Raw genomic sequence first — 25,783 nt, forward strand, 5'->3', positions numbered from 1 at the left:
CTTCCTCTCCTTTGACTTCCAGGGGAAGGTACGTGATTAGTACAATAATTTGTCCTTTGATGAACTTCACATCTTTGAACTACCTGAGCCATTGTATCAGTTATTCCTTTTCTTAAAAATATTTTCTTTTTGTTGGTTGGACCAAATTTTGTCTCCCCAAAAGATGCATATGTTGAAGAGATTTTAAGACTTTCCGTTGTAAGCGCTGAGGCAGCCATAAATTGTCATCAGAGGCAACCCACCACCCATGGTGATTCAAATTACAGCCATCCTCCTGAGTCTCAGTGGCTTCCCTGAGGCATACTGTGGCCCTTCAGGTGGAAGGAGGGAATCTTCCTACAGAAGGGGAAACATTCCTCCTGTCTCTAGAGCTTTAGCTTTAGCTGCAGAGTCTGCCAAATGATTTCCTACAATTACTGGTTCATCTCCTTTTGACGCCCACAGCAATGTAAGACCACCACATCACTAAGGAGCAGGGCTGCCTCTAAAAGGTTCAGAATTTCTTTAGCATGTTTAACTGGAGTTCCTGGGGCAGTTAACATACCTCTTTCCTTTCAAATAGAAGCATGAGCATATAGTATTAAGTAAGCATATTTGCAGCCTACATAGATATTTATCTGTTCAAGGTTCTGGTCAGAGCTACTAGCTCTGCTAATTGGACACATATTAGCAGGAAGTGGGCCAGATTCAAGAATCTCATGTCCTGTCTCCACTGCATACCCTGCCCTTCTAGTTCCATCCTGAACAGAAGAACTCCCATCTGTAAACAACTGGAGATTGGGATTTTCTAAGGTCTGGTCCTTAAGATCTGGTCTGGCAGCAGAGGTTTCTAATATGGCCTCTTCACAGTAGCACTCCAGCTCGTTCTCTGCTGGGAGGTAAGTGGCAGGGTTGAGAGAAGATCAAACCTTAGGGTGATTTCAGGTCCCTCCCTCATGAGGGCTTGCTATTTTACCATTTGACTATCAGACAACCCACACGTGTCCCTTTGAGTTAAGAATGCTTCCTATGTCATGGGGAGTATGTTCAGTAAGAGGTCTTCCCAAGGTTAATTTATGTACCTCAGGGATTAGGAGTACTAATGCTGCAATTCCCTTAAACAAGCAAGCCATGCCTTAGCTACTAAACCTAGCTCTTTGCTGAGATATCCCCTAGGTTGTGGTGGTGGGGGCTTGGGTTCTGTAAGTTGAGTTAAGACACCCAGAGTCCTACCTTTTTTCTCTGTTACATAAAGAACCGAGATTGTGTAGGTAGTCCAAAAGCAGGGGCCTGTGTTAATGCATCCTTTAGTTGTTGAAAGGAGTGGTGTGACTCAGGTCTCAATATTAGAGGGGTTGAGAGACACTTCTGTGCCTCTTAAAGAAGTTGGTACAAATGCCTGCCAGTTCTGCAAAACCCGGAATCCAAATCCTTCAGAAGCCTGTAACTTCCAGGAAAGCCCTCAGTTGCTTTACAGTTTGAGGAAGGGGGTAGGCTAAAATAGGTTGGATCTGTTCAGGACTTAAACTGTAGTTTCCCCTGTCTAATCTCATTCCTAAATAAGTAACCTTAGATTGGCATAATTGAACATTTTTATTTTCCCTTGAGACCTTCTATCTTCATTTAGGCAGAAAGTTGAGAAGGGCCTCAGGTACTCATGAGACCAATTTCTCAGAGACCCCACAAAGCAAAAGATCATCTAAGTACTGTAACAGGGGGTCTTAGGACTCTTCCCACCTAAGAGATCCTGTGACAAAGCTAAGCCAAATAGATGGGGGGCTGTCTCTAAAACCTTAGGGTAAAACTATCCAAGTAACTTGTCTTGTTCTATGAGTTGGATCTTCAAAGGCAAATAGAGGCTGGCTATCTGGATAGAGAGAGACAGAGATAAAAACATCCTTTAGGTCCAAGACTGAATAATGATTGATCCCAGATAGGGATTGGGTATTGCAGGATGAAGGGGGACAATTGTGTCATTAATTAATCAGAGGTCTTAGACTAGCCTTCACTTATTAGGGCCCTTTTGTACTCCAAAAAGTAGGAGCATTATATGGACTAGAACACTCTTTCAGGAATACCTGTTTCTTTAAGGCTACAATTATGGGTTTAAGTCCCTCAATTATTTCTAGGGGATAATGCTTCTGGTAAGGAATGTAAGTGGAGTCCTTAAGATGTATTTGAACAGGAGTGGTAGTGACAGCACAATCTATAGTTTCACCATCTGTCCAAACTGATCGATGTACATTTTCCTCTACCAGAGGAAGACAGGTTTTCCTTTGGGGGTAAAATAATTTTTACCTGACATTTAGAAAGGATATGAATCCCTAGCAAAGAAGTTGGTGTCTCTGGGATGATAAGGAAGGAATGGTGGAAAACACAGTCTCCCCAGGAATAAGCCAAAGATTCTGTAAAGGAACCCTTTTGAACTTGACCTGAAATGCCCCTAAAGGCAGCTATCTGGTTAGACCTAGCTGCAGAACAAAAATCAAGCACTGAAGGTGTGTACCCGATTCAATGAGGGGTATATATTATACTGTATCACCTGTATAAGTACACGGGTTCTCAAGGTGGACTGGAATCACAGGAGCCTGGACAGAAAGCCCCGGGGCCCATCAGTAATCTGCTGAGGGCAATGGCCTCAGGTTCAGAGGTCATAGGCATTTCCAGTGATCCCTTTGGCCTTTAGGACCAGGTCCTGGTGGGGACCCAGCAGGACATTCCTTGTGACAGCATTTACAAAATGGTCCCCTCTGTCCGCAGTGGAAGCAGGCTTTAGGAGCGTCTTTAGAAGGAGCCCTTTTCTGATCAACTTTTATTATCACTGACATTTCTTAGTAAACACTTATCTTTATTGTTATTTGTTTATTTTTTTTTCTATTTCCCTTCTTTCTCTTTGTTTCTCTTCTTTCTTTCTCAGCATCCTGATTCCAAATGATCAGACAAACGCTGCTGCCAGTTCCAGAGAGAAGAATAAAATGGGCCTATTTCTCCATGGGTGCAGGGGGATATAGCATTTGTTACCCACTTAGACACACAAACACCAGGGTACCCAGCCAATTGGCCTGGGCTTAGAGGAGAAATCCACTCATACCTGGGCAGGGTGTGCAATTGAGAGACTTCAGAGGGATCTAACTGGGTGGGATGGATAAAAGTTAAAATCCCAGGATTGGCACAGGTGAGGCAAGCTGAGATAGGTGTGGTATCCTAAGGCCCCACCCTTTAAGGGCCATCCTGATTCTACCTAATTAATGTAACTACCCATCCTGGCACCTCCCACAGAAACATCCCCCAAAAAAAGTTATTTTTTTTATTATGATGCCACCTTTTCTATTGTTTTTGTCCCATAGCACACGAAATATCTTCCAGAAAGTATTATTAGCTAGATGCTGACAAAATTGGAATAGCATGAGTGGGACCTGGAGTGTGAAACATGGGTCCTGTGTAGCTTGAATAGATAGCCCTCCAATATATTCAGTGTTTTATTAGTTTGTAGTGTGGATCTGCAGGCATCTGGCTGGAAAAGGTGTGGTGGTGAGTTTGAACTTCCAATCTAAAGATACGCAAAGTGTTTCTAGCTGGAGTTCCTGAAGTGTGCTATGTGGTGAGGCTCTTGGCTTGTGACTTTTCTCTCTCTGCTTGGTCCTGTGAAGGCAGGCAGCAGCTTCTGCCATTAAGGAACTTTCCCCTGGATCTGTAAGCTTCAATAAATATCCCTTCTTCCATAACTGTGCCTGTTCTGGAAGTTCATCTCAGCGAACCTGAAACTGCCTGGTCGTTTATGTGCAGCCATCTAGGACTTCAGTAATGATATGCTTTTTGATTAAGATGAATAAGGGTTGGGGGTGAATTTCACTCAATAGAGTGCCTAGCATACACAAGATCTGTGTTCAATTCTCAGCACTTCATCAACTGGTGGTGATGCACACCTGTAAATTCAGCTCAAGGGTGGTGGATGGAGGAGGATGAGAAGTTTAAATTTATTCTCAACTACATAGCAAGGCCAGTGTTGCAAACATAAAAGCCTGTCTCTAGACAAAAAAGGAAAGAAAGAAAGAAAGAAAGAAAGAAAGAAAGAAAGAAAGAAAGAAAGAAAGAAAGAAAGGAGGGAGGAAAAAGAAAATAAAAGAAAGGGATAAAAAGGAGGAATGGAAGATATTTTAAATATATTTTATTTATTAATTTACTTATTTGAGAGAGAAATAATAAGAAAGAGAGAGAATAGGTTCACCAGGGCCTCTAGCCACTGCAAATGAACTCCAGACATATGTGTCAGCCTGTGCCTCTGGCTTCCATTGGTAATGGGATATCAAATTTGGATCACCAGGGCTTCATAGACATACAAGTGCCTCAACCACTAAGCCATCTTTCCATCCCCAGAAGGATAAGTTCTCAGAAATGTAATAAAGCAGGTTTAAATTTTTTTGGTTTATTTTTATTTATTTATTTGAGAGCAACAGACAGAGAGGAAAAGCCAAAGAGAGAGAGAGAGAGAGAGAGAGAGAGAGAGAGAGAGAGAGAGAGAGAGAGAAAATGGGCATGCCAGGGCCACAAGCCACTGCAAACGAACTCCAGATGCATGCACCCCTTTGTGCATCTAGCTAATGTAGGTCCTGGGGAATCCAGCCTTGAATGGGGATCCTTAGGCTTCACAGGCAAGGGCTTAACCCCTATGCCACCTCTCCAGCCCTAAAGCAGGTTTTTATCCATTTTTGTCCACTTAAAATCTAGATGTCAAAAATTGTGTCTTATTTTTGTAGACAGTCTTTCATAAAACACTTGTACTTGTTAGGATACTTTAACATTTCTCCTGTACCTTCAAAATATTCATACATAGGCTGAAGAGATGGCTTAGTGGTTTAGGCACTTGTCTGAGGAGCCCAAGGACCCAGGTTCAATTCTCCAGTACCCACTTAAGCCAGATGCTCAAGGTGGCACATACATGTGTAGTTTGCAAAAAGGCCCTGGTAAACCCATTCACTCTCTCTCTCTCTCTCTCTGCCTCTTTCTCCCTCTCTCAAGTAAATGAAAACAAAACAAAACAAAACATGTGAAATCATTTTAAAATCACATCTAAGAATTATGCAGATAAGATGAAAACACTTTTGAAACAAAATAAATAGCACTTTTTCTTTCCTTTTTTTTTTTTTTTTTTAAGGTAGAGTTTCATTCTAGCCCAGGCTGACCTGGAATTCACTGTGTAGTCTCAGGGTAGCCTCAAATTCATGGCTATCCTCCTCCTTCTGCCTACCGAGTGCTGGGATTAAAGATATGCACCACAATAAATAGTATATTTTTAAAGCAAGAGTTTTAAGGGCCTTAACGAATTAAGTTTTGGCTTATCCAAGATAAAGTTGAGCTGCAAGAACATTTCTTATAGAAAACAGTTAACCCAATTCTAATTATGCTCACAGCAATTAGAGCCCAGTCTTGTTTGATGAGAACTGACACATAAACTTTCCCCATGCTTATGTTTTCAATTTATTTTCTACACCTATAAAAGAACAGAGAAAATGTTATTTATTTTCCAAAATTAAAAAAAAAAAACAACTAGCACTTTATTTATTGGTTTTGGAAACAGTTATTCCACTTGAAGAAATGATTTATCTCTGAATAATATATGCAATTTATTTTCTATATATCAGAATTAGGATAGTTTTGAGCATGGCAATTTTTATTTAATGCAAAGTGATTTGTACATGAAATTAAAAAGAAAATTGCCTTACATTTTTTTCAATGTATTTGTGTCTAAATGGGCTATGCAGAATTAAACCATGATATATTTCTTTAGGATAGAATTAAATTATTACTTTCTAAAATATTTGAATGACATTCTTTGGCCCTAATTTTTAAAAATTATACTGAAATTAACAAAATGTAATTAAAACATAGCCTAATAAGGGTGAAAATATTTTGGTTGTTTTCACTCACAAATTTCTACACTGAAATCTAAAATTAAACATATACAAATATTTTAAGTTGTCTGAACAACTTCATAACTACGTGGTGAAACAAGATGTTTCTGATAGAAATGGACAGTCCAGCTGCTTTGGTGTTAGGATTTTCAGTTGGGAAATACTCGTTTAAAAAAAAAAAATAAAAAAAAAACTTTATTTTTATTTATTTGAGAGCGACAGAGGGAGAAAAAGCCAGAAAGAGAGGGAGGGGGGGGAGGGAGAATGGGCACGCCAGGGCCTCCAGCTACTGCAAGCGAGCTCCAGATGTGTGTGCTACGTGGGTCCTGCGGAACCAAGCCTCTAACCAGGGTCCTCAGGCTTGACAGGTAAGCGCTTAACGGCTAAGCCATCTCTCCAGCCCTCTTTTCTTCCCTTCTCAGCCCTCCCCTCCCCTCCCCTCTCCTCTCTTTTTCTTTCTTTCTTTCTTTCCTTCCCTTCCTTCCTTCCTTCCTTCCTTCTTTCCTTCCTTTCTTCCTTCCTTCCTTCCTTCCTTCCTTCCTTCCTTCCTTCCTTCCTTCCTTCCTTCCTTCCTTCCTTCCTTCCTTCCTTCCTTCCTTTCTTCCTTCCCTTCCTTCCCTTCCTTCCCTTCCTTCCCTTCCTTCCCTTCCTTCCCTTCCTCCCTCCCTCCCTCTCTCTTTCTTTCTTTCTTTCTGTCCAAGACTTTAATTTCATTTGGTCCAAGGCTTGGGAGGGGCTCTGGGCTCTACAAAGCTGTCCAGTGGCTGGAGAAGTGGGGCTGGAGGAGGTTCTGCGGGTGGTTAAGGTGGAGCGGGAGTCTGTGGAAGGCTGTGCAGGATCTAGCTGTGCCTCACGGTGAACGGCTGGAAGAGATACTTGCTCGGGTTTGGCTGAGGGCTAGCCTGCCTACGCAGATTGGTCATGTGGTCGTCTATCTTCTTGATGAGCTTCACCTCCTCATCCAAGAAGGGGTTCCCTGGGAAGGCACCGAGATAGGGGTCTGTGCCGGAACAATGTAGCGCATGAAGACCCAAAAGATCCTGGTTCAGGTTCTTCTCCAGGGTCAAGGCGGCTTCCACGGCTTCCTATGTTTTTCCCACTCATCTTGACAAGGCTTCTGCACAACCTGGAAGGGTGCCCGGCAGGTCTCAGAGCTGGTTTTGCATCTTGAATAGAGCCTCTGTGCCCTCCCACTTTTCCGCCAGTTCTCGGAAGAAGTGGCCTCACGCCCTGCAGAGCCACATCGCCCAGGTCTAAATAGCAGCCGAGAGAAGGAGGCATAGGAGGCCCGCAGGTGCAAGTTGACCAGGCAGTTGACAGAAGCCTCCACCTTAGTGGCATAATTCTGATGAATCTGGTGGTCATAACAGTAGTTAGAAGGTTCTGGATGGTCCTGGAAGGCCCAGATGGCGAGGAGATGGTCCCTGAGGTTGTGACTGGAGAGAGGGGAAGGCTGTTGAAAAATTTTAAAAAGGAGGAAGTCTTTGGGTCTGTTCCCTCCAAACACTATAGAAGCAAGCCACAGACACAGGGGTCCTCCGAGCACACGGGGAAACACATTTTGATGAAGCCTCTTAACTAAGCTATTGTTCTGCAAACAAATGCCATCAAAAGCATTATTTTTTAAAATTCAATTTTACTGTATTTTTATTTATTTATTTGAGAGAGCAAGAGAGAATGAGGGAGAGAGAGAGAGACAATTGGTGTACCAGGTCCTCTAGCTGCTGCAAATGAACTCAAGATTCATACAGTACCTTGTGCATCTGGCTTATGTGGATCCTCAGGATTTGAACCTGGTCCTGTGGCTTTGCAGGCAAGCACCTTAACTGCGAAACCATGTCTCTAGCAAATAAAGCAGTATTATTAAACATCACTATTTTAGGAAAATATCCTATTTTAAAATTATACAATATTTTTAAAGTTTTTTTGTAAGAAATAAAGGCCCAGCTCTGTTCAAATTATTACATATACTTGAGATGATTCATGTTGGTATTAAAGAAATTAAAGACATAAATAAGTTTCATTACTTTTTCTCCTACTAACAACATTCAAAGTAGAGATGATAGGCCACTCCTAGGCTAGAGTTGTCTCAGTTTTCCTAGGGTATGATCCAGTGCCCTTGTCTTGACAAATGGGGTAAGAAAGACTACAAAAGAGCTCACCATCAGTGGGCCTCGAGAATCTGCCATTGATCTGCAATCTCAGCAGCTGGCAACAATGCAGAGAGATAGCTGAGACTCTTCACTCTTGACACAGGCATTTCTCCAACATATAAGTAAATACTTGTAAGATGCAATGGCGCATGAAAGCAAATCTAGAGGTCCCTCAACCCACCATGTGTCTGCCCTTTTGGGATTACTCTCCTGTCAGAGACCATGACCTGACCACCCTAGGACAAAAGAATAACTAACAGCCTTCATATGGCCCCTCACTGCCCTGAGGACAAAAGAAGAACTAACAGCCCTCATATGGCCCCTCCTCAAGGGCAAACAATAGCTCCGAAAAAATGTCACAAGACATTCCATTCCAAGATGTTCCAGAAAGATTACGTCCAGGTGGCCCTACCTCCTTGTGCCCCCTGCTTGGCCCCCCTGCCTGCTGACTGATTATAAAAAGGCTAAAAAATCCAACATTAAACGAGACCTTGACAAAACCTCTGCTTGGTCTCCTTCTTCTTTCCTGCCCGTTCTTTCAGGTTGCAGCCCTCCTCGACCACCCCGTGTAACATTGACCCCACAGGTCGGGGGCACTCTCCATGTCCCATTCCTTCTCAGGTACTCATGAGATTTTGCCCTGGTTTTGGTCATTTTGTGCTGTACTGGTTGGGAAACACTTCAAGCACACTTGGGTGTCTGTGAAGGTGGAGATATAAAAACATCTTAAACTTCCCATGGAGTTCTTCCATTTGGACAATAATCAGCTTACCTTTTAAAATTTTGTAGAATCAATATCATAGTAGTTCAGTTTCAACATCCAATATGAAAAATATACAATAGATATATCCATCAAACCAAGATGACATACTAATAATTGTTAGAGTGCATTTGACTGACTACAAGCAAATAAGGACTAAAATTTACTTTGCTTAATTTTGATGGAATTAGTAATTTCTTTGAAATGTTAGACATCCTCACTCTTATTAATTCAAATTACCTAAAAATGGACATTTCTGGATATCTAAATTGGTGTTATTTATAGTACATCACTTCATTGTTCTTCCATTCAGCATAAGTGGAAAATGATAGAGGTAATTTTCCTGCTTGAATGTATTTTCATATTATACTGGAAAATCTTTAGGTCCATGTAAACAAAAAGAAAAAGAAAGAATTAGTACAAATAATAATGATTATTTCATGGCCAAATTCTAGCATAAAATACTTAACTAGTGGAATACAATTTGATTCAGAGCATAAAAGACACAGAAATAAAGTGGGAAGAGTAGATAATGAACCCAACGTAAAACATAGATGACCTTAAGAAGGGCAGAGGTGGGGTAGCATGTAAATTAATGGCATATAGCCCTACATTGTGACATTCTTTGTTTTAGTAATATTGTGCACAATAGTTAATGTAAACATTAGTTATACTCAACCATATGCGTATATTCTGTGTCTTTATACACATACAAGTACATTCTATAAGTACCTGCATTAATTAATACTCTAAATGTCCTATATTAACATTTTATTGAACAACTACTTTTTGTTTTTCTTTTTTTCTAAATATTTTTAAAATATTTTTTGTTTATTTTATTTATTTATTTGAGAGCTGCAGACAGAGAGAGAAAAAGAGGCAGAGAGAGAGAGAGAATAATGGGTGTGCCAGGGCTTCCATCCACTGCAAACGAACTCCAGATGCATGCGCCCCCTTGTGCATCTAGCTAACGTGGGTCCTGGGGAATTGAGCCTCGAACTGGGGTCCTCAGACTTCACAGGCAAGCGCTTAACCACTCCGCCATCTCTCCAGCCCTTAAGTTGTTTTTCTAGTGTCATTGATAACTTTGAGAACACAGCTAGTTCTATAATAAAGTTTAAGCAATTATTATGAACTAATGGTATAATTCTTTTGGATTGTTTTTATTTGAATGAGTGAGACAGTTTTAAAAATTGGGAAAATACAACTGGGAATAATTAACAATTCACTTTTTATAGCCAAATCAATGACTAGCCTCCAGACATTCAGAGGATTGAAGCTGGTTGATGTAAACAAATTGTTTTTAAAAAGTACAAGAACAATTTTCAACAATACAATGATATTTACATACAAATTCATATAATTACCTATGCATGTAAGTATTCTTATATTTATTAAATTACATGATAAGATGGATTACACAGTGATCTGCCTTCACACTTCCAAGAAAGTATCTAAAATTTAGTTCATACTGGTAAGTGGAAACATTTATTAAATAATATTTTATATGTAAGGACTGTGAATATTGACAATATATGGCAAGTACTGTAAAAGAATCTCACAGTAGTTAAAAAAAGATCATGAAAAAAGAAAGACTGGGTTGAGTGTGAAATACTGGCACAGGAAAAGTTTAGTCAGAAATACTCATGAATGAATAAAGTAAATCAGATGAAGAGATTCCACTGGAGAATTTGGGTAAATGCTTTGAGAGAGGACAAAACAAGAACTAGTCAAAGGCCTAATAAATTATGTTGGGAATGAGTGGAATGGGGGGAATGGTTAAAAACAAAACAGGCCATTTGTTTTACAAACTACAGCCCACATTTCAAATTTTATACTGACCACAAGTGCAGTAGCTGAAAAGTTCACCTCCATTCCTTTCATAGCTTAGAAGATTGTTGACTGCTAGTCTGAGGCTCTGAAAAGAATGGTTAAAATGTCCCCATAGTATTTAGCTTCATTCGATTAAATAGAACTGTTCTTAAAATAAATACTTCCATGGACCTGTATCAGGAAGGTGGTGTCACTACCATAAAATGGTGGCTTCTGTACAATTTTGTGCTGCACCATAGCTCTCATTATTCGTGTCACATTGACACAAGTGCAGGTGGCTCAATACATGTTTTTAAAGAGAATTTTATTTGCATATGACAAAGGTGTCTCTACTCAAATATATTACAATTATATTTATCACATCTGCACATATAGCTATGTGTCATGGATTCCAGTTTATTTGCAACACATTTATGAAGGATAATTAATCGTCCATCAGAGACTGGACTCAAAATCTGTCATAGAAACATAGAAGACATGAAGATAAGTGGGAAGAGAGCATGCAAAGAGTTAATGGTCTCATACAGAAAACTGTAGTATGAGGACTTGCTTAGCCTGTACTAAAAGACTCATGCTGATACACAGAAAAGGAGGCGGTGATCACTCGCAGAATCCAAAACCATCCAAAAGATTCTATGGTTTTATTGTTCATGGTCTTGCAGTGTAGCTCTGCATACACAGTCTGGTATTCACTCTGTAGTTCCAACTGGGCTGGAACTTACAGCAGTCCTCCTGCCTTAGGCTCCCAAGGGCTGGGGTTATTGATATGAGCCACCATGACTGGCACAGTTAGTTTCTTTTTGAAGTGTTGAAGGTTTAACCACCTTAAAAAGAAAAGGTCATGGAAAGAAATAGCTAAAGATTCCTCACCTAATATGCATATACTCAATACTGTGTTTTCAGTGAAACAATCATGGGTTTGACTTAAATTTGCTAAATATTTTCAGTCTTACAAGAGCACATTCCTGCCATTCCAATTTAAAAGTGTCATTCTCATACTGAGAGGCAGAGAGCCCTTTAGAACATATGGAACATGCTTGTCGTTTATATTGTAAATCATCATAACCTAATTTCTACGAACACTAATTTCTTCACACAAATACACATCCTATATACTGGGTTCACTGGCAAAGAATGTAGCTGAATCACTTGTCCCTGGTTCCAGGACAAACCCTCTAAACTGAGTGTTTTCTAACACAGGGACCACAAGCAATGCCGTCTGTTTTAAGTTTATTTCCTTTCTCTCTCTCTCTCTCTCTCTCTCTCTCTCTCTCTCTCTCTCTCGTTATTTATTTATAGTTAGGGTGTTTTTTGTTTTCACTTTTTTTTCTCTCTCTCTAAAATTCTCACTCCGCACTGCAGAGATATCAAAGGCCTCCAAGCTCTGGAATAAGTAAAAAGACTCTAGGTAAAATAAGACAAATGGGGGCTGGAGAGGTGGCTTAATGGTTAAGGTGCTTGCTTGCAAAGGCTGAGGACCCAGTTTCAATTCTCCAGGTCCCATGTAAGCCACATGCAGATGGTGGTTCATGTGTGTGGAGTCTACAGTGGCTAGAGGCCCTGGTGCACTCATTCTCACTTTCTTTCTTTCTCTCCCTCTCTCTGCCTCAAACAAACAAACAAACAAACAAATAAATAAATAAATAAATATCTTTAAAAGTAAAAGAAAATAAAAAGACAAATGGAAAGAACCACAGAGAGGGAAAATGGAATCTGCTCAAGCCACCTATGGTGAGGGCCCTCTGCTGCAGGCCAGCCTAAGGACACCATAATGGACACCACACCATACTTTCATACATGATACACACACACCCTACACTATACACCATACACACACACACACACCATACCATCTACTTACACAGAGGTAGCACACACCACACACACACACACACATGCACACACACAAAACACATATACACTACACAGATCTGACTCATTCACTCCATATTTTCAACATCAAATGTCATCTTCACCAGCATTCTAACATCAGTTTACTTACTCTTTAATATCTATGCTTCATGAATACAAACTACTATCCACCAAATGAAGGAAAACAGTTAAGACTGATAACACACTTCAACTTACAAGAAACAAAGAATTCTGAATCATCCAATGGAAAATCTAACCTTTCTATGGGTCTCAGAAGAATGGACTAACAAAGAAAATGTGAACATCTTGAGATATTTTTGTTGGTGATTTGTTTTTATCACGTTAATTATTATTTGTTTTAACCTGAACTATCCATAGAGAGCTAATTAAACACTACCAGAGTCATCTGAATAAGTTTCTACAACATTGCCCAATTTGGTGATTACATATTTAAATACTTTTAAAGATATTATAGGTTTTAACAATATATTTTTCAGAAACATACAAAAACATTACATAAGTAATGGTAAAATCTCTCAGAAGTATAATGTATTAATTAAATATGCTATATTGATTTGGGCACAAAACTAATCCATAGACTTTCCATTCATATGCATATAATGAAATTATCATATTAATCCAGGAATTTCATAAAATGACTAGAATAGTCATATGCTAAAGAAAATATTCCTTATTAAACAATAAAGTGAGGATATTTTGTAATAATTTTAGGACAAATAGGCCAAAAATCCATATTCCATTAAAAACTTCATTCCATGGTCTTTTCATTTTATATAGTATATAATTTCATTTTATATAGTATATAATTTATATAGTTATTGCTTTCATAGTTCTAGTTCTGATCAGAAATATTATACAGAAAATAAGGAACCTTGTTTAGTTCAACTGCAAATATATAAATAGCCCACAAAGAAATACTAAATCATAGCATAAGATTTTGAAGGACCAGAATGTTTAGTATATGCTATCTATCATCCTTCTATCTATCCATCTATCTATCTACCTATCATCAATCATCTATTTATATCTATATTTTCTATCTATTTAAATATCACCAATTTATCAAAACCTATTTATATATCATCTATTTTCATCATTTACTTTTCCTCATGGAGGTTAGTGGAATCCAGAGGACAGAGCAAGTCTCTTCCCTTTACCCAGTGTCTTCTTGGAATCCTTATGTGTTCCCCATGGGGACCATGGTTTAGAACTTCAGCTTCTCAAAGTCATCTTGGAGGTATCTGAGAGGCATGATCTGTCATGAATATTGTCACAGCCAGGAATTCGTTCATTTTTATTTTATTTTTATTATTATTAGTAGTAGTATTTTTGTTGTGTTTTTCAAGTCAGGGTTTCACTCCATCCCAGACTGACTTGGAACTCATTCTGTAACCTCAGGCTGGCCTTAAATTAACAGCAATTCTCCTACCTCACTCTCCCAAGTAACTGGGATTAAAGATGTATTCCACCATGCCTAGCTAGGTATTAGTTTATAACAATGGCAAGTAAGAAAATATAAAAATGAAAAGATATGGTGCATTTTATTTTACATACAGCATATGAACTACAAATACTTAGGCTTTTGATGAGCAATTTATGAATAGAAAATTAAACTAAACCAGTTTCTATTATTCACTTAATTTCATTAGCTACAGCTAAGTAGGATATCTATAAATATTCAATGAGTGTTTTCAATGAGTTTTTATCTCTCTCTTAACATATCTTGCATTTAATGTGCTTTTCTGCCAGTTAATCATATATAAAGCCTTGTTCTGGTATTGTGTTATGCACTTTCTAGGAAAGATAAGTATTATTCCATTTTTTTTCTCCAAAGAGTCTGTCTGAGGTTAATAATATGACCTAATATATTTATTAACAAAGAAAAATGAGTTTATTTTGAAAAATCAAGCATTAAGTCAAGAAAAATTAAGAAAACATCAAAAAAAGTTGATCAAATCCAGGTTCAAACTGTCATCAGCAAAAGTCCACCTGAGCAAAATGAAATAAATTCTGAAAGTCACAAGATGCTGCATATTCAGTAGAGAATGAATGATTTTTTTTTACTTTTTTTAAAATTAAATTAAATTAAATTAAATTAAATTTAATTTAATTTTTCTCAATTTTTTAAAACATCTTCCATGATTATAAAAAATATCCCATGGTAATACCCTCCTCCCCTTCCCCCTTTGAAATTCCATATGCCATCATATCCCCTCCACATCTCAATAAGTCTCTCTTTTATTTTGATGTCGTGATCTTTCCTTCCTCCTATGATGGTCTTGTGTAGGTAGTGTCAGGCACTATGAGGTCATGGATATCGAGGCAATTTTATGTCTGGAGGAAGCATGTTGTAAGGAGTCCTACCGTTCCATTGGCTCTTACATTCTTTCCGCCACCTCTTCCGCATTAGACCCTGAGCCTTGGAAGGTGTGATCGAGATGTTACTTGGTATTCTAGTTACTTCTTTCCAGCACCATGATACCTTCTGATTCATCCCAAGGTCATTGCCATCTGAAAAGAGATTTTCTACCCAAAGTGAGAGTAACATTAATATAAGGGTATGAATATTAAGAGAAGTGTTTACTGGGCAGTTTGATAAAGTATAGTATATACACTTATCCAGATATCAGCAGATGTTACACCCCTAGGGCTCATGACTAGCCCTGTTTTAAGTTTTCAATATCAGGGATATATACCCTCCTTTGGAGAGGAACTCCGGTCCAATTGGAGGGCAGTTGGTTTCCACCATGACAGACATGCCACTATTGCACTCATTGGCTCATTTGGCCTGGCTGGCCAATTATAAGACTTACAGTGTCCACTGTTGAGTATCTTTACTGTTGGCATCTCTTTTTCTCATTGAACTGCATGTAGAATGGCTTCTTGCAGCTTTCTGTCAGCTGGTCTACATGAAGGACGTTATCAGCTCAGTTCCAGCAGGATTTCTCAGTGGCCTTGCAGCCCAAGTATGTGGAGTCTTCACCAAGGGGAGAATGAATGAAATTTAGCAGCACACATCAGTAATGGTCACTTTTACAAATACAACATTGAGTAAAAGAATTATAAAAGTTGAGAATGAAGTTGGGCGTGGTGGCGCACGCCTTTAATCCCAGTACTCAGAGGCAGAGGTAGGAGGATTGCTGTGAGTTCAAGGCCACCCTGAGACTCCATAGTTAATTCCAGGTCAGCCTGGGATAGATTGAGACCCTAACTCAAAAAAACAATAATAATAATAATAATAATAACAACAACAACAACAGTAATAATTTGAGAATAGAATGGTGGCTACCAAAGCCTTGGGACAGTAGAAGGTTGGGCTTGGGAAATGTACACTAAAATTAGAAGAGTGAAATGTTCTGTTGTGTTATTGCACAGAAAGTTGTCCATAGGATACAAACCTACTGTTTGTTTCACACAGCTAGAATAAGGTATGTTTAATGTTTTTTACTATGTTGAAATCATAACTGTTTGACCTAAGTAAATGTAGAGCAATGTATGTGCATATTGAGATATCAAATAATATATCTTTAATCTGTACAATTTTCTGCTTTATGCATGTTTGAAAATGAAGATAAAAATAACCTAAGAGTTTTAATATAATGATTTTGAACAAAACCATCATATCATGTTCCATTGTTCCACAAATTAATTAAGGGTGTGATAAATATGACCATCTTTCCCATGTAACTTTTAAGAGCACCTCATCACATCTATTTGCAATTGGTACCAGATCTTTATGTTAGTTAATATTTATAAAATGTGACAGATTCATTAGCCTCTAGGCAAAGAATATCTGACCTAAGGTGAAGGTCAGGGAGAGAATCAGAGCATCTTTTGCAGATTTCTCAAAGCAGAGACATTCTAGCTTGTGTGACATGACATGTGCATGCTTTGTGGGGCATTTTTGTGGGAACCATTTGTCATACCCATGAATGTGTTAAGTGTATAAAACATCTGAGCTGACTCACACTCTGACCATGGCCTGGCAGTCCCCTACAATGTTAGGGGAGTAAGCCCTTTCTCAATGTCTCTTTCTTCTTGAAATCTTTATGCTTTCAAGGATTTTTTCTGTTGGATTAAGCAATGTTTGTCTGTTCAGCGGATGTGAAAAGGAACTGCAATAATGAAGCCAATAAGGATCTCCTTAATGTCTGCAGTGAGAGTTAATCATCCATGGTTTGTTTTGTACTAACCACATAAAATTTGCTAAACATTTAACTTATGTAACTTTATGCAAAGATATTCATTTCTGTCTTTTATATTTAACCATAAATCAGGGAGTTTGTCAATTCAAGGATCATTTTCATGTTTGCAAGGGCAAAAAAAAAGTGGAAAATTCTTAACAATTTGAGTTATTGTGATGTGATAAAATACATATCAATGTGCTTCCCATTGCTTGGTTTATTTCATCCTCAGATCAACTTTGGCTCTCAAACTAAAACAATCCACATGCCATAGATACAAATAAATGAAGGGACACTATTTGATTTCTTCAAGTCACAATGTTGAAGTAGGATTTAGGCTGATTCTTGAAACTGCGTGGCCTTCAAATGACACAGCAAAAAATTATTAGGTAAAACTTATTTTAAAAATCTTTATTTTTACATATTAATCAGAAATTTTTATGAAGTCAGCTAAAAATTAGAAAAATAAGCATCAAATTAAAATTCTAATATTTAGTAAAATTCATACATTAATCATAAAATAATGTAAAAATTAGAAAAATAAGCATCAAATTAAAATTTTAATATTTAGTAAAATTCATACATTAATCATAAAATAATGTATGATAGTCCTTAGCATTCTATTTTCTATACAAGTTATTAATGATTTATTTTTCAATGCAAATTTATTTCTAGTAATTTTCTTTTTAGTGGTTGAAAGAATATACAAATATAATTTAACATATGCTGAACAAAATTATTTTCTTTGAGAACCTCTAGGATGAAATATCTCAGCCTAATAATTTTTCACATAATAATTTGAGATATTTATCTTCAAATTCTAAGTATATTGCATGAACATTTTTATAAAGTAATCTATAAAAAATACAGGCAACAAAAATTTTGCAATCTGGCATTAGAAGTAGAAGACTTATGCTTAATTGCCAAAAACTTTACTCTTAAGTAATTTCCTCCTTATTACTGTTTTGTCTCTATAGTTTTGTATCTGCTTTGAAAGAAATTCATCTCCAGCCAGCACACATAGGCATAAAAAGAAATGTTATAGAAGATTCCTGAAACTTCAGATCATGATACAGTGGGTAGAATTTTGATCTCCCTTCTATTGTCTTTTCTCTGCTGAAGGACTCCTTCTTTTAAACTTTATCCTTATTTGTTTAGACAAGCCAGTCATTAGTGAAGATTATGCTTCATGACAACTTCACAGGCAAAGATATGAACATAATCTCACAAACTTCCATGTTGAAAAATGCGTAAGAATGGGGCTGGATAGCTGGTTCAGCAGTTAAGGCACTTACCTTCAAAGCCTAATGACCTGGGTTCAATTCCCCAATACCCACTTAAAGCTGAATGCAAAAAGTGGTACATGCATCTAGAGTTCATGTATAGCAGCTGAAGGTGCTCTCTCTCTCTCTCTCTATCTTTCTGCTTGCTAATAAATAAATCAATTAATTAATTTAAAAATTTTTCTAAGAATGACTTATTGTCCCAACTTGGTCTATGTGCTAATCCCCAAAACAAAATATCTTCCCAGAGTACCACAGTATGCTATATAGTAACATAAAATTTCCACTTCCTATAATTGAATGGGGGAAAGATAATGAAAATCAACCAATCAAGCAAACAAATATGAACAAAACAAACCAGCAGTGATGTGGTTCCTCCACCCAAAAGGGCATTCAGGCTAGTTGCTTAATGGAAATGTTTAACTTTTTGAATAATCTTTCCCACACCTGTTTGTCAAAGAAAGCCTCCTTGCAATTACCATACGTGATCATGTCACACTAGTTAGAAGCATACTGTTCTTGCCAGGGATGGTGGCGCATACCTTGAATCCCAGTAATCAGGAGGCAGAGGTAGGAATATCACCATGAGTTCAAGGCCATTCTGAGACTATGAATTCCAGGTCAGCCTGACCTAGAGTGAGACCTTACCTCGGAAACAACAACAACAACAAAACACTGTTCTTGTTAAAAGTCATACTGAACAAAGCATATTCTCTCCAATGGAGAGTGAAGTCAACACCAGATAAATGGGATAACATTAGTATTTTAGAGGGTACTTAATAGGTATAGGCCCCCTTGTAGCCCAAGATTAGTGGGAGCTTGATACTAGAGAGCAGACTCAATTTCAACAAGGAGGATCCCTTCAGAGGGGGGAGGACAGGGAGGAGGCTAACGATGGTACCAACATGGTTGTTTACACACTGAGTATGTACATAACTAGCAAAGAAAAAAAGTCATACTAGCTGGGCATGGTGGCATACGCCTTTAATACCAGCACTCAGGAGGCAGAGATATGAGGATTGCCTAGAGCTCAAGGCCACTCTGAGACTAGATAGTGAATTCCACATCAGCCTGGGCTAGAGTGAGACCCTATCTCAGAAAACAAAATCAAAACAAATTAAATAACAACAAAATTTATGCTATCAATCTCTTTATTTTTATTTATTTTTCATTAGTTATGTACATACTTGGTGTGTAAACAGCCATGCTGGCACCATCTATAGCCTCCTTCCTCTCCTCTCCTCTCCTAGGGGCCCTCCTTGTTGAGGATTGTGATTTGTGCATAGTGAGGGTAGCTATCAGTTATGGAGAAGAGGCAATGTCTGTATACATAATGTGCCAACTCATGGCTCTAACAATCTTTCCATCCCCTCTTATGTGAATTTCCCTGAGCCATGACCCACATCACTGAAGTAGACCTAATCTCTTTATTTTATTGAACACTTTTATTTTAAGGAACTGATTCAGGCATTCAAGTAAGTATTTAGTATGAATCTGGGTGCTTGTAGGAAAGTTCCTTTACAAATATTTAAATAAACATGATTATGTGTATGAATGTGTATAGGTTGTTTAGGTGTGCCTGAGCACATGTGGAAACACATGTATGGATAAGTGTGGTGCCCATTTTATTTACTGAAGCAGGGTCTCTCACTGGAACCAAAAATGTATTGATTTGACTAGTGTAGCTAGCCAGTGTTCCTGGGGATCGTGTTTCTGCAACTGTGATATCAAGTATACAGTGGGCCACCATGCCTACCTAGCATTTACATAGGTGCTGGGTTTCCCAAATCCTCTCAGTGCTTGCTTTGCAAGTGCTTTATGTACTAAGCCATTTCCCTGACCCTGACATTATTTATTAATTTATTTAATCTGTTTATTTTTAATCCTTGTGAGAGTGCATATATGTGGAGATCAGAGAACAATCTTGAGTTTCTGTCCTCACCTTATACCTTGTTTGAGGCAGGACCTCCCTCTTTTTTTATTTTTTAGTTTAGTTTTGTCCTTGTACACATCAGACTAGCTGGCCCATGAGATTCCAGGAATTCTCCTATGGCATCTTATTTTATCATAGGAGGACTACGGTTGGAGATAAGCACTGATAGATGGATACTAGGTGTGTTCTGAGAATCTAAACTAGGTTATCACAATTGTGTGAACAAATATTTACTAAGACTGACAATCTATTGTGCTTTTGGTATGAAAATTAATGAAGGGGAAGGAAAGACATATTGGCCACCTATAGCACGTTTGTTACAGATTCCTGGCTGAATGCATATACCACTTAAGTGGCACCCCATTCTCCATGTTATAGGCTTACATATTAATCAAAGCAAATAGAAGACCATTAGACATCATAGCTTATAAATGATCCCCATTGATCACATTGTTGTGATATCTAAACTTTGGTTTACTTTGTTTTTTCTAGCCCTTTATCCCTTGGCATTTTACTTGGAGGCCTTTCTTCCCTCTATTCATTCCACCCATTCTACTTAATATGAACAAACAGAGATATTCAATATATTATCTGAGTTCTAGTGCACAATACAATTTCTTGAGGGGCACTGTAATTGCAAAGAAGTCCATGTTGCATTAGATCTGCACACATCTTTAGGTAAATCCTTACATATGGGGAAGCTCCCCTTAATCCATTCCAGCCTGAGAGAGGACAGAATTTTTGCTGATTATAGGTGCAATTTGTGTGAGTTGTAGTCATTTAATGGGATTTATCTATTGGGAGTGGGATCAATGAGAACATCAAAATGGTTGCTTTTAAATACTTTGAGGAAGGTCATAGTCCTGACCATTCTTTAAAAGGAGACACTCTGCCCCCAAATGTCTATAAATCACTGTACTTTTAAGCATCATTTCATTCTTAGTAAAGAACTTAACTTTCAATGTATTTACTAGAATTCTTTCTTCTGTTTTACATACTTAAAATATTATGCTATCCTTAAATGAACATTATTTTGTATCAGGCAGCATTAATAAAAAAGAAAAGAGAGAGAAAGAACCATATCTAAAATGATAGTATGTCTATTTTCAGAATGATTGTCTCAAATATTTTGATAGATTCTTCCCTGTCAGTTAGGGCTTTTCCCAGCTAATTGACTATTTTTCAGCATTTTTGATTTTGTACACAAAGCAAAACAATGCATTGAACTTCAGTAACTATTACTGTTGTATACCAATATTTCAGAATCATATGAACAAAAATCACATATATGTGGACTGGAATATATACCTTTTTAAAAAAACTTGCAAAGATAATTTTCTCTAACTTTTCTTTTGATCGAGAAACAGCTATCAATCTTGGCATATCTTCAAAAAAAATCTGCTTTCACTAAAATCACTGTTGATAATAGATTTTACTAGTTTGTCCACTATTATTCTAGGTTTGCTTTCAAAACCATTGCATCAGCAAATACCCTCTAGTATACTTCAATTTATGTATTTAATAGAACCACCTGGTTTCACACCAGGAAAGCATTTCCACAAAATTTCAAAGCCCCTTTACAGAGCAATAGATTTGAGTGGCCAGATGTAGGTGTCCTGCTGCTTCTACCAGCTTCACTGAAATGTATGTTGTGACTGGAATTAATGAAAGCACAGGTTATCAGGAAGTGAACTTCTCTATAGGCGAATCTGCCCCCATGATGATTAGATATTTGCTTCATGAAGGCTGAAAATCTAATAATGTACTATATTGATGAAAGTATTTGGGCTCTTATGTCTGTGTTCAGTATCTCTACTTCTGGTCATGTCACCATCTACTTGGAACATGGCAGGCCTCCAAGCAACAGATTTTATCAATAATTCTTCTGGATGTTTGTATGGTATGGTTTATAAAAATGCTTTTTGATTTTGAAATTTGATTTTTAGATTTGATTGCCTAGTTTATTATTTACTGCCACAAAACTGATTTGATTACTTGTTTCCTTGTGTGCTATTCTATGTGCTAGAAAATACAAGTAGAAAAATTGGCATAACATTGAATAGAACACATCCTTCTTACGTTGTGAAGTAAAATTTTAGTATAAGACAAAAATGTTATGCCATAAAAGCCACATAGATGGATTATAGATGCCAAATGAACATATAGACCCTTCATAACTTCTCTAGCTTTTGATTTTAAGAGGTATATAAAAAATAAGGTATTTAGTTATACACTTATTCCTCTAAAACATAATGATAAAAATTAACTGTATAACTTTTTAAAATCAATGCTTCTCTATTACGTGCCATTTTAAACAATGAAACATGGAAAGCTTTTCAAAAATCCTTTGTGTGCTTTTCAATTATTTTCAAAGGAAATGAACAATAGCACATAATTGTATTTAGAAATGTATTTAGCAAAAGTTGAATTTTAACATAATCCATCCTGCACCTAAAGATAAATTTTAATGTACCTCAACCTTTGCAGTTGGAGTGGATGTTGTGTTCTCTACTTTAGGACTATACTTAGAACAACAGAACAGAACAAAGCTGGGTCTGAGAACAGGTTGGCCTTCCTCAGTTCTTGCTCAAAATATTTATTTCAACAAAAGTATGTAGCAATCCATCAGTAGGTGCATTACAGAGACACTAACGTAGTATCTTTTGTGATAGCCAAGGGAGCATTCTTGTCTCCATTAAGAATTCTGGCTTCTCTCACCAGGCAACCTTAGTCCAGTGAAGTTGTCTTCAAACCCTGTGTGGCAAACCTGAGGTACTGCTGTGATGCCCAGAGAGGACAGGGCAACGTGGAAGTCCAACTACTTCCTTAAGAGCACCAACCTTTGGATGATCATCCAAAATACTTCATTGTGGGAGCAATGTGAACTCCAAGCAGATGCAGCAAATTCATGTTCCTCCAAGGGAAGGCCGTGGTGCTAATGGGTAAGAACACCATGATGTGTAAGGCCATTCCAAGACACCTGGAGAACAGCACAGTTCTGGAGAAACTGTTGCATCATATCGGTGCGAAGGTGGGCTTTGTGTTCACCAAGGAGGACCTCACTGAGATCAAGGACATGCTGCTAGCCAATCAGGTGCTCCCTGCCACCTGCGCTGGTGCCATTGCCCCATGCGAGGTCACTGCGCCTGCTCACAACACTGTCTGGGGCCCAAGAAGACCTCATTCTTTCAGGCTTGAGGCATCCCCGCCAAAATCTCCAGGGGACGCCACCGAAATTCTGAATGGTTTGCAGCTCATCAAGCCTGAAGACAGATTTGGAGCCAGCGAGGCCACCCTGCAGGGCGTGCTGAACCTCTCCCCCTTCTTCTTCGGACTGATCATCCAGCAGGTGTTTGACAATGGCAGCATCTGTGACCCGGAAGTGCTTGACATCGCAAAGGATACCCTGCATCCTCTCTTCCTGGAGGGCGTCCATAGAGTTGCTGGTGTTTGTCTGTAGATATACCCAAGCTGTTGCCTCAGTGCCTCATTCTATCATCAATAGGTACGAGCCAGTCCTGGCTTTGTCTGTGGAGTATGAGAACACCTTTCCACTTGCTGACATGTTCAAGGCTTTCTTGGCTGATCCATCTGCATTTGTGGTCGACACAGGACTGGCCACCGCTGCTGCTCCCTGCTGCCCAGGTGTCCCCAGCCAAGGTGGAAGCCAAGGAAGAGTCAGAGGAGTCAGATGAGGATATGACATTTGGCCTGTTTGGCCAATCTCCAGAAAGCAACCAAAAAGCCAGCTTTATTTGGAAAACATGGTAATAAAGGCTTACTTCTCCTAAACAAACAAACAAAAAATCAGACTGTATACCATGTTTCCTGCTCCCTAGAACATAAGCCAGAGCCCTTCGTCAGACTAGTCTCCAGTGGTGTGTTCCTATGAAATTCAATATGGCTAGTTTCTCCACTGTCATAATGTCTGTTTAGCATTCGCTTAATGCTGAACTTAAATGCAAACATCATTATTCAATTTATTCAGTGTTTCAGGCAGCCTGTCCTTATGGCAATGGGAGAAACAATGAGAAATTTTCCTCATAGGACAGACTGACTCAATTGATTGGTTGGTTGACTGATATTACCATTATGTCAATAATACCTGACCAGGAGTTCTAATTTTATAAATGTGGCTGCACAGCCCAGATCTAATTTGAGATCATGACTGCATCAAAAGAATCATACAAACACCTTCCATCCAGATCTCAGCTTATTTATTCAAATAGAAGCCCAAGGTGTTTTGACACCAAGAGCTGTGACTACCTCCATAAGCTTCATAAATAGAACTGGAAGAAAAGAAGAAAATTCTAGTTTCTTAGAAACTTGAGAGGAAATGAACAATATATTGAAGCACTTCATAAGAAAATCTCATTTTTTCCCCTGTCAAACAACTATCTGTGCCTAAATAGAATTAGTTTCTTAAAGAAACTAAGTATGTGCTTTTGGTTGTCTTAAAAGAGAAAAGCACCTTGTTCATTTCCATCTGCCTTATTGTCCTCTATGACAATTAGAGTAGCAAATAAGAAATAACATTGAAGGGCTGGAGAGATGGCTTAGTGGTTAAGTGCTTGCCTGAAGGACCCTGGTTCGAGGCTCGATTCCCCAGGACCCACGTTAGCCAGATGCACAAGGGGGCGCGCACATCTGGAGTTAGTTTGCAGTGGCTGGAAGGCCTGGTGTGCCCATTCTCTCTCTCACTTTCACCCTCTCTTTTTCTCTCTCTCTCTCTCTCTGTCACTCTCAAATAAATAAATAAAAATGAAAATTTTTTATTTTTGAGAGAGACAGACACAGAGAGAAAGACAGAGGGAGAGAGAGAGAATGGGTGCGCCAGGGCTTCCAGCCTCTGCAAATGAACTCCAGATGCGTGCACCCCCTTGTGCATCTGGCTAACGTGGGACCTGGGCAACCGAGCCTTGAACCGGGTTCCTTAGGCTTCACAGGCAAGCGCTTAACCGCTAAGCCATCTCTCTAGCCCCAGTTTTGATACCATCAGCTAAAAGCTAGTGAATTTTTTCAATGTTATTTCTTTTTTTAAAAAAATATGTTCAGGGCTGTCAGTCTCAAATAAATAAATAAAAATAAATTTTAAAAATTTTAAAAAAATTAAAAAAAAAAAACTGAGGTGACTGTTAGGACATAACAAAAGCATCTTCAGGTATTCCCTATTTCATGTCACTTTTTGTTGTCATTTCTCTAACACTTCACCTTAAAAACACAATGTTTCTTTAGATTCTTAAAGGAATGCTTCATCTGTGTTTCTATACTATTTATCAACTAACATTTTAAGGAAATAATTCCTAACTCTCCTTATTTTGTTCCACTGGGAAAATTTCATACAGGGAAGTAAATGGGAATTGAGTTGACCTGTGACCTTCCAAGGTCAGGTGTGAGCATCATTACTCACTAACTTGCACATATCAAGATGATTAAATGCTTCATAAAGGTTCCATGCCATAAAAATGGGTTAAATAACAAAATTCGGATTTATTCATTTTTTTCCATAGCTCTAAATTTACCAGTTTCTAGATGAACAATGGCTATAATACAAAATTTGGAGGCAAATATTTATAACAGATAACTAAAAGACTGAAACTCAACTATTTACTAAAAAACAGGATGTTTTAGCAGTTTCTTAACTCTTTACTTTTTGAAAGAAATAAAGAATATAGGTGATCAGGAAAGGGGAAGGAATCTGAGTTATTTTATGCTTGTCACCTGCTTTTTCCATTCAAGAAAGTGTAATTTCCTCCTGGAAGGAAAGAGATTTCATGCCTCAGGCTGGGCATAAATCAAACAGAAGTGCTATAGCATAGACTATAATTTTATAAACTATCATGTTGTGGAAAA

At 38.2% G+C, this 25,783-nt stretch overlaps 2 pseudogenes; one reads left to right on the forward strand and one right to left on the reverse strand.

Annotated features, from left to right (window-relative positions):
- Positions 1–6,730: 6,730 nt before the first annotated feature.
- LOC101593408 lies at positions 6,731–8,080 on the reverse strand (annotated as a pseudogene).
- A 14,633-nt stretch (positions 8,081–22,713) lies between these two features.
- On the forward strand, positions 22,714–23,701 carry LOC101618013 (annotated as a pseudogene).
- Positions 23,702–25,783: the final 2,082 nt, after the last annotated feature.

Source organism: Jaculus jaculus, chromosome 7 (assembly GCF_020740685.1).
Source record: "Jaculus jaculus isolate mJacJac1 chromosome 7, mJacJac1.mat.Y.cur, whole genome shotgun sequence".
Classification (NCBI taxonomy): Eukaryota; Metazoa; Chordata; class Mammalia; order Rodentia; family Dipodidae; genus Jaculus; species Jaculus jaculus.